Consider the following 11,072-nt stretch of genomic DNA (forward strand, 5'->3'; position numbering starts at 1 on the left):
AGGGAGCTCTTCTTAATATTTTGACACCAAAATCATGTCGATACACCTTACCGACTGCGAGTAAAGCCACCCACGCTTTAACTTGACAGACTGTAAATACTTCTCGTTCGCAGTTTTATTCTAGTCAAAAAATAATTATTACTGCAATTCTGGCCAGATCTTCAGCCTTTTAAATTTTGCTGAAATGAAATGCACTAATTTCATTAAATGAGTTTTTATTTCATGTTGAGGCTATCTTAACAATCTGTGAGACCTGGGTTCTAGTCACAGCAGAGCTAGAGAGGAATTTTTCCACAGCTAAAAGATTATAACCATTCTGATTAGACTATGTAGATCAAAAACCGTCATTACATCGACAAAAAACAGTTTAATCAAACAATTTGAAATAAAATTTGGACAAAAGTATATACTCATAACGTTAAATAGTGTAAATTATATTACTGGTAATCGAAACGCGTTGTGCATGTAATTTCACGATAACCAGAATTCCAGGATAAATTTGTGTTTGTCACTCGGCGGAGTAATTACCCACGAGACGCGTCAGACGAATAAATCATACTTTATTACGATGGAGTGCGTCGTTGAACTTATTTTCGCCATTTCGTGTTATAATTGGACAAGATGTGGAAACATTGCGTAGGAATTGCATGCCAACTGCGTTAATCTTACTCTTATCCTTTTCTCGGTAGGTCGAGGTTTGCTACCGTGCACAGTAGATGCGGATACAGAATATTATATATAGCCGTTTTAGCTTTATTTGTTATATTTTTAATAAATTTATCGAAATTGTCACTAATTGCATATATTTGCATCTATTAAAATGTTGAAAATTGGTCATTATATAATAATAATTGATAATTGATCATCCGGTAAATTGTTATTTTTTCCCGGTCATAAAAACTATATTTATGATTTGGGATAGCTAGTCTGAGATAAAGTAGTAATTACAATTATTTATGGAAACTCCCTATTCCAAATTTTTTGTTTCAAACAATGCCCTGTTTCAAATCAAAATTATATTCATTTACAATATTTTATATTATAAGTAAAAACTTATTAGTTCCAAAGCCATAATAATTATAGTTCTTCCCGACATTCCCTGTTCCAAAGTCAAAATTATAATTCTTCAGGAAATTCCCAATTCCAAAATTAAAATTATTATTCTTTACGAGAATTCCCTGTACCAATTGTAAAAATAATATTTTTTACTGAAATTCCTTGTTCTAAACTTAAAATTAGAAATTAATTTTATCTATGGAAAAGATTCTTAAATCATAAGTATTTTAGAAAATGCACTTTTCCAATTCGAAATTAGAGTAATAGAATGTGTGAAACCACTTTTAATCTGCATATTAGTACATTCGAGATAAAAATGTTGGTCACTGAATGAAATTCCCGTTCATTTCCCGGACTTTCTGAAATGTTTTTATGCAAACTTATAAGCCACCACAAACGTGAGAACTTACAATAAGAAAACAAAATTTCAAGTTTAAATTCCAATTAAAAATTTTCATGTTTGAGAAAGAATGTTAAAATATTTTTTTTTTAATACACGGAGAAAAAGATAACGCACAATGATATCGCAAAACCTCTGTATTGAAATAAAGCGCAATATGATAACGTACAAGCAGGTTCCGAAGCTTTTTAGGATATTATAATGCACTAACATCGCTTGGCCTTTACTAGAACCCTCGTATATATAATAACATAATAATATGATGTAAAATCTTGCAATGTACGATATCACGATTTTACGCTATTATAATGTGATAATTACGATATATAGCGCAGGAATTACGGTATATATTGCAATTCTTGCGATATCGTTTTCTCCAACTATGTTGTGATTTTTTCAGATGAACATTATTCTTATTAAAGTTTATTTTTGCAATATTTTAATAGGTCCTTTTAGTCATAATTGCACCAAGAAGGACGTTAAAAGTTCTTGAGATAACGTTTTGATAAGACATTGAAAAGAAATCTTGGATTTCAAGAAATCATGAATATTTTTAATTCCATTTCTTTGAGCCAAGGACCCTCTTCTACAATTTGTACTGGATATTGTTTAAAGGCAATAACCAAAACTAATTGAGTTAAAGAGATATTTCTTCCATATAAGGGGGTTGGGATTGTTATATTAGGTGCGCAACTAAGTTCCCGCTGTTTGTCAATAGATAGTTCTAACAGTAAGTGCTGGTCGATTTTGTCATATTCAAAACGTCATGAACCAAGCTTAGACATATGGCACACAAACCATATTGACACATTCGTGATTTTGTTTTGGCGTCATATTCTTTTGTTTGTTTGAAAATTTCTGATTTTTTGCCAAATAATCGTCATTTGCGGCAAGTGTTGATGCGTGAATATTGGGCTGAACCGAAGACTAGAAGCATGACCGGGCAGTCCCCATGACTTTCTTCTCTTTGTGTTGCTGCAATAAATACATTTTTCATCACTCGTCACGATGCGATGAAGAAAACCCTTCCTTGTTTACTGCTGAAGCAGTTGCTCACAAGCAAAAAAAGAATGCTCATATGGCATAAACCATAAGGAACCTAAGTTCCTTGCTTCTGCATAAATCCCAATGCATGCAATCGCTTGGAAATGGCTTAGTGATTTTTGGCCTTCCTTCACCCGGATGGTCGTCAACATCGAAATCACCGTCTTTGAAGCGACGGAACCAATCACAGCAGATTGTTTCACTTAGATCAGCATCCCCGTAAACTTTTTAGAGCTCTCGATGCGATTCAGCTGCCGTTTTCTTCGAATGAAACACGAAAATCAAGACTTCCCGCAAATAACGATTATTTGGCACAAAATCATACATTTTCACACAACCAAAAGTATATGACGCTAAAACAAAATCACTTATGTGTCAAAACCGGTTGTTTATCATATGTCTAAGCTTCGTTCCTGATGTTTTGAATGTCAAAATCGACCAGTTCTTACTGCTGGAGCTATCTATTGACAAACAGCGGGGACTTAGTTGCGCACCTAATATATATAATATAGTATTGGTTGAATGAAGTGATTTGTGCACTTAAATAATCATTCATTTATTCGGAAGAGGTGTTTCTTTTGATAAATGAAAAGAAGTGATGCATTTCAAATAAACGTTTCCTTCAAGTACAAGTAACATACAGTGTTAAATGAAAATTCATTTGCCTGAAGCATTGCTTCCCTTAGATCCAAACAATACATTTCTTGAAATTAAAAAATATTTCTTCGACCGTATTCGGTTCTAGCATTTCTTTGATTCAAATAAGTTTTTTTCAGTGCACCCGGCGTCTTCCACGATAAATACTTTGATCTTCGTTTAACGAAGATATAAAATAATGAAGGCTAACGTCGTCGTCGAGAGCCATAAATATTAAGTTAATTAACATCCATGATATGTTGAGCCGAGCCTGAGTTGAAGATATATAAAATGAAAATCGTGTCAAGTGTGTTCCATAAAGGACCTGACCTTCGTGCAAAGAAAAAGTGAAATTTTCGTTTATCTCTTAAATGGTCAGTGTTTTTTCAAATTGGGTTTGAAACAAAGCCGGATAGATTCTATCGGCATTTATCGAATGAGTCAGGGTTCATTCAGACTCAGACCTGTTAGAGCAGAAGCAGAAGTTGTCGACTTAATTGGAAGTGCGGAAGGGACAATGGAGGAGCCGGGTTACGTGATCCGAAATCTAACATCTAACCGCTTGACCGAGCGATCGATGTCAATGTTGACAACTCATTGGCCGATTGGTGATTGGTGAATGGTGATTGGCGACAAGTCTTTAGCTAGTTGGAATTATCCTGATGGGTCATGATTCATGGCCTATTTGTGCATGGCTTACTTAAATGGACATATTATTAGACATTATTATCTAGCAAGATCATGATCAGCCGTTGAATGTTGATTAATCTCGTTCATGTGGGCTAGAAACTGTAGGGGTATCGTGAAGCATGAATTTTCACACGATCAGCCGGAAGAGCGATCTTGAGTGGACAAATGGACAGACTCCCGAATTTCTTTCATTTTTAGCTCAAGTGCTTTTTTTTTTGTTTTTTCTTTTCATTACTGATGAAATAATCAAGTCTTTCACTGTGTCAGTATGTTTTCTGAAGTTTCAAGGGCATCACAGAAATCATTTTTTTCTTCTAAAAAGAATACTTCCGCATACTTCAATTACTTCAGGGGAGAATCCAAGGCGAAATTTCAAAAGACACATACACAATTCCAGGAGAGATTTCTGGGCGCTCGTTTGAATAATTAATTAAAAATTCCTCTGTGGTCTATCTGGTTAAATCGTTCCTTTTCTTAAGTTTACGGCATTTGTTCTTTGGAAAAATTCATCTTTGGCGCCAGAAACGTAAACAACATCAATGCCAGAGGGCTCTATTCCAAATCGAAAACGTCATGCGAATTTAAAAAAATAAAAAAATAATTCATTTCACCCATTTTTTTTAACTTACACAACATGTAAAAATTAAAATATGTCTCAGATATTTTGCTAGAAACTTTTTTCGGGAAGAGTTATCGCATTTTTATTTTTTGCTCGATTTTTAATATTTTATGTGAAGAAAAATAGAACATTTTTGATAACAAGTTGTACCGCTTGATTTGTTTTTCACTAAATTATTTGAAAAAAAAATATTTTTATGTAAAATTAGCCGGGGTCCGAATTTCGTGAACCCAATCACTTGTAATAAACTCTTCAAGCTTATTGTTTATTTTTGTAAGATTATTGTAAAAAGAATTCAGAATGCACTTCCTCACAGTTACCTGATTCGATTTCTTTCGTAATTGAGCTCACGGATTCAATAAGTCGTGCATCGCTTAAAAATTCTAACAGCATTGGCCTCGGGGTCTTTTAAAGAGAAATTTTCAAATATGTAAAAATAATGTTTGACAATGTAAACTTCTATAGAATAACAAAATGGAACTTTTTTCTATTCACATTTTTTATCCAATGATTAGTTTTATTAACACAAATTAAAAATTGAAGAAAAAAATTTCCGAAAATCAATAAGTGATTAATACATAATTCGCCATAACTCGGCCAAATATTATTGAAACGTTTTGAAATTGTGTACCCACACACAATATACCTATTACATGGCTGCTTAGAAAATTGTTTTAAAAAATTGAAGATTACCTGTTGTTTAATAATATTCATTTGCAAATGAAAGGCCGTTCGGTAACCACATTTTTCTAGTTTCATTAACAAAAAGCTGTTTGGATAATTTGTTACGGCATCGCGTACTATTTTACAAAGCATAGACTTCCGCCAAATTTGAATGAATCTGTCTAAAGCTTTCTAGAAGTCTTTTTCAAATATGTAGAACAGAAATCGAGTTTAAATTACCTTTTTATTGAAGTTTCGGCCTCATATGTGGGCCATCATCAGAACAAACATCTGTTATAAGAGTATAATTAATCATTAAACATAAAAATAAAAAATAAATAAATTACATACAAAAGAATAAAGGAGAAATGTTAAATTTACTTTTCAGAAGAAAATTCTTAATTGTGAAATTACTAATCTAATCGACAACATTAAAGAATTAGGCAATTATTCTAATTATTTAAAATATAGACAAGATAGAAAAATTACAGAAAACTCGATTTCTAACTTTTTTCAATCACAAGAAAGTGTTTTGCAAACAATATCATTGCTAATATAGAAGATTGTATAAAAATCTTTAAATATGATAATAAAACATCAAATGTTCGAAAAATAGTTGCAGATTTAATCTCAAATCATAAAAGAATCAATAAGTTCAAAAACTCCAATCAAATTTCAGATATTGCTACAAAATTCCAAAATGACCACAAAGATGTTATCTTTGTCCAAGCAGACAATGCTAATATTATAGTGGCTGCAAATTCAGAAGATTACAAATCAACTATTGAAAACCTTTTACAGAATAATGTTTTATATAAAAAAGTGAATACTAGTTTAGTTCCGTCCATAGAAGAAAAATGTGATATCATTTCTAGATGGGGGAAAAAGATACATAAATGAAAATTTAGCTTATAAATTAAAAAACCGTGGTTGTGTGATAGCAAAAGCATATGCCCTCCCCAAAGTTCACGAACCAGATTTAAAATGGAGATTAATTGTCTCTACTATTGGTTCTCCAACTTACAATTTAGCAAAATATTTATCTAATCTTTATCTAAGCTTTAAAGAAAAAAGAAAAAATGTTAATGTTCTTAATTCACATTCACTTGTTTCACTAGATATTGTATCGATGTTTGATAATATTCCTTTGGATTTAGTTTTGGACGTTATAGAACAAAAATTACGGGTATATATATAAAAATTTAACTAAAATTTCAAACCCTGAGATTTTAATTGCTGACAAAACAGTTTTTAATAATACGGTTTTTTTATTTAATCAAAAATTTTATAAACAAATTTCTAGTTGTCCGATGGGTTCACTCTTATCACCTATTGCATCTAACCTTGTTTTAGAACCTGTTGAAAATAGAGCCTTATTTAAATTAAGCTTTAAACCACTCCTTTTTAAGGGATATGTAGATGATATTTTTACTATTGTCCCCACAGATAAAATCCAAGAACTAGTCAATATATTCAATAGTATAGAAGAATCTCTACAGTTTACTGTGGAAATTGAAAAAAATAATACTCTTAATTTTTTCGATTTGTCTATTACCAAAACTGAAAATGGAAATTTAATTACTAATTGGTTTAAAAAACCATCATGATCAGGCCAATATTTGAATTACAATTTTCACCATCAATTTAGCCAGAAAATTGGATTAGTTAAAGGCTTAATTGATAGATCTATTAAACTAAGTGACATCAAATTTAGAAAAAAAAACTTAGACCAATTAAAAATTACTTTTCAACAGAATAATTATCCACTACTATTAATTTAAAGTATCATTAAAGAAAGAGTACATGAAATTTACAACAGCTCAATTAAAAACAAAAAAAAAGAACAAATGGCTTGAACATTATAGACAAACTGATTTACGGGTTTCATTACCTTATGTACAAGCTTTATCAGAAAGATTAAAAAAAATGCGTTAAAAAAGTTTGGTATTAATGTATATTTTAGAAATGATCACAGATTGAAAAAATGTTTCACTAATATAAAAGACTCCGAAAAAATTGATAATATCTCTAATGTTGTCTATTTAATAAAATGTAAAGTATGCAATAAGGTTTATATAGGTGAAACTGGTCCTCGGTTAAAAACTAGAATAGCCGAACATAAAAAAGATTGTAGAATTGGCAACTTAAACACAGGCCTTTCACAACATTTTTGGAATTTTTATCATTATTTTGATTTCGATTTTAAAAATATTAAAATTCTTGCTCAGGAAATTAACTCTTATAAAAGAAAAATTCTGGAATCAATTTTCATAAATGAATACGTAAAAGTATCTATTAATTTAAAAACAGAAATTCTTAACGTGAATCAATATTATAATAGCATCAACGAATAATTTGAATTGCCAATGTATTTGGCGCGCTTTTCATTTGGAATTGATTTTGTCCATTTTGTCCATCTATAACTACAACGTTCTTTGCTCTTATATTCATTCACTTGTTGTTTTCGTCACGTTAATTTGTTAGCTGTTTTACAGCATTTTTAATTGCTAAAATGTGAACTCTTTTGAGAATTTTTGGAAATTGTTTTGATTTCTACAGTTTCCCAATACTTTTACTGTACATAATGGACCGGCTTACAACGAATTTTTAAATGTGAACGTTCTCTTTGATCTATAATATGATTGACTCCGAAAATTACCACCAAGGTAAAAATTTGTTTATACTTCTACTTTATTCTTTTTTATGTAATTTATTTATTTTTTATGTTTAATGATTAATTATACTCTTATAACAGATGTTTTTTTCTGATGAACGCCCACGGGCGAGGCTGAAACGTCAATAAAAAGGGAATTTAAACTCGATTTCTCTTTTATTACTTTGTATCTAAAATTGATCGTAAGACCGAGAAAATCAGTTGAAAACTTTGTTTGTTCTCGTATTTTTGAATATACAAAAACGATCGAAGAAAGGTTTACTTCATGATCTCCTTGATTTCTTGAGGTTCTATTTATTCACTCAATACTATTTGTTGGCGAAACTGAAAAAACATGGATACCGAACGGCCTTAATGTGCATTTGAATATTATTAAACAGAAATTCATTTCCAATTTTTTTATTGTGTTATATGCATCTCTAAAGTATACTTTATATGTGTATTAAATTTCAGACAGTTTCAATAATGCCTGGTTGAATTTTGATGATTTATGTTTGAGTCACAAACTGATATTGTTTAGTTTTTAATTTTTATTGCAACAAATCATGGGATAAAAAATGTAAATAGAAAACATTCCATCTCTTTATTCTATAAAAGCCTATATTGAACAATTATAATTTTCCTAATTTGAAATATTAGAATGATTGAGGACTCAAATTTGAGAAAGTGTTCTGGTAAAATATCACATTTATATTTTTTAAATAATGATTAATATCCAGTTCATCGATAAAAAAGTTTTGCAGATGAATAAGTGCTAAAAAAATAAAGAAATAAATGTAGTTTTGTAAATCTTATTAACGTCTTAAATCAAGTTAAATGACTCTTTAAATGATATAGTATTTCTTAACTTACATTTACAATTTTAAAATCTATGGGTAATTTTCAAAAATTGACCACTTTGTATAATGAGATTTTCGGAATACGAACACGACGATTAAAAGGTCTAATAATATTTCAAATTATGAAAAAAATGAGTAAATATTTCAACGATTTATTTTATTCTTCTTCATTTCTAATTTCTGAACAGTCTTCGAAAATTATGTAATTGTAATTGTCGCTGTAAATATTAATTTAAAATATCACATCAGTCAAGAAGTAAAGTGTTTGTTTAAGAGACTTTTAGCTCGCTTTAAACCATTAATGGGCTTAAAAAATAAATAATTTTACATATTATTTTCTAATGCCTAGTAAGGTTGGAAATATTTTTTTTCATTAAATTATGTATATTGTTTCAATTACTATAATGGAAGTTAAGTCGATGGTTTAACATCCGCGCCGTATTTTTATTTGTATATGTTTAACTTTTGTGAATTCGGCATGAACTTCCCCTAACTTACTTCACGAGTTGTAAATTCCACGATTTGCATTAATTGAATTTATTCACTAAATATTTTAAACTTTAACTAAGACAGGTCTAGAATTTCGAAATGTTATGTAAAATGAAGATGCCGAACCTCTACAAAATTAACTTCTGATATCATAATCCATCGATTTCACCTCTTTTAAATGTGCAAATACGTCGTAATACATGGAGAATGAAAGATCGCACTTCCTTCATCCGAAGTCTGAGTGCCAGATATAAGATCAAGATTCGAGTCTTGGAATTGAGGGCCTTGGCCAGCTGCAAAAAATCATCTTTAATTGACGCCTGAATGGGACGAAATCGATTTATAAATTCAAATGTGTGGGTGTTTTCAAATTATAAAATTTTAATTGATTCGAACCTAACGGACCGTCCAGTTACCTATTTAAGGCTATTTTTGACGTATCTCCCGATATCCTTGTTGAAGACCGTAATTTTGTTTTGCCCCCCCCCCCCCGGAATTTCTAGAAATTAACGCATAGTTATACCAACAATATATAATAAACTTGTTAAAAAATAGTAAAATTTTCAGCATAATAGACTTTTCAATCGAACGAGATGAATTCAAAGCCAGAAATATAAATGTAGACTTTTGAACAAAATCTTCTATACTTCAATTCGCATTAAGCTTGAAAACGAGAGAAAGTGGAAGTTTCTTGAAAACAGGGGAAAAAGAAGCATTGAAAAAAAGGGGCAAAAGAGACAAGTCTGCAATTTTAAATGATTTTTACACTTATTAAGTGATTATTGAACTGTATCGTTCCAGGAGCATATTTCCCAAAATTCTCAAACTTCGTTCAAATTTATCACCAGGAAACGTGAAAACGTAATTTGAGTGCGTAACGTTAACCCCCCCCCCCCTCCCAGATTGGTAACTCACTTTACGGACGGCCTCTAATAATGATGAGAATCGGAGAATTTGTATCATCATAAGAAAGAGAGATAAACGTATGAAGGGGAAGTGAACAGACAACAAGAGAAGCCGCGTCTTGCCTTGTCTGGAATAATTAATCAAGATTTTGATAACCATGCCACCAGCCGTGACTTAACGTCTTTATTCGCACGAGCCTCCCGCGACGAATAATGACTTAATTGCCCCACGAACTTGTGTCGAGACATTTGTTGAAAAGCCCGTAACTTTTAAAACCTAATTGCTATTATTGAAACGTGAAATTGTTCCAGGCCAATTTTGTTTTGTTCTATTGCAAATGATTTGCAAATAAAATATTTTTCACCATGTCAATTAGTCCAATCATTATTGATTTAGTTTATTATTTTCCATTGTAGTCGTATAGGTAACAAATTGTAGTTTTAATAAACGAGTTTAATCAAAGTGACTATAATTCGAATGAATATGATTCAGATTGAACATGTATGCAACTTTCAATAATTTAACATTCATGGTAAGACGGTATGAATATCGAGCATTTAAAGCTTCAAGTTTTTACTGAAAATTTAAAAAAATATCTATGCACAAGTATCACTGCGTTCCTACTTGTTCTACATGCATTTTTACAGCTGACATGCTTTTATTGTACAATAGCGTAGAATTTAACGCATGAGGGATCTCATAATGGAAACTTTAAAACTCCATTTTATTATAGTAAGGTAGGCAAGGGTCCAGATGTTGAAATAAGTTTAATCAGCGTGATCTTACTTCAAACGCTTCTAATCCATACTAAAATAGTATGGTCCCTATGCCTTTAAGGTAATTATTCGTTGTTATTTTCAGAGCATACATTTTAGACTTCAAATGCATTGTATTCTACATATTTTGTTTGGGCTACATCTACAACTAAATGAGTATAAATGTGTGTTGTCATAGTTAGAATTAATTAATCCACCAAACTAACGTAGCGTGAGACGAGATCATACGAGAAAAGTAAAGGGTTATCCATAAAATACGTGACAGTGTGGGGGGGGGGGG

At 31.0% G+C, this 11,072-nt stretch overlaps 1 protein-coding gene and 1 long non-coding RNA gene across 3 annotated transcripts in view; one reads left to right on the top strand and one right to left on the bottom strand.

The window, feature by feature from the left end:
* Window positions 1-11,072, bottom strand: part of LOC117181643 (protein PFC0760c-like) — a 235,372-nt gene that overhangs the window by 174,150 nt on the left and 50,150 nt on the right. The window lies entirely within an intron of this gene.
* LOC117181645 lies at window positions 7,602-9,814 on the top strand. Its single transcript, XR_004468148.1, has 3 exons — window positions 7,602-7,774; window positions 9,195-9,466; window positions 9,678-9,814. It is a non-coding gene; the product is annotated as an uncharacterized LOC117181645 (long non-coding RNA).

This window comes from Belonocnema kinseyi, chromosome 10 (assembly GCF_010883055.1).
Source record: "Belonocnema kinseyi isolate 2016_QV_RU_SX_M_011 chromosome 10, B_treatae_v1, whole genome shotgun sequence".
In the NCBI taxonomy this organism is placed as follows: domain Eukaryota; kingdom Metazoa; phylum Arthropoda; class Insecta; order Hymenoptera; family Cynipidae; genus Belonocnema; species Belonocnema kinseyi.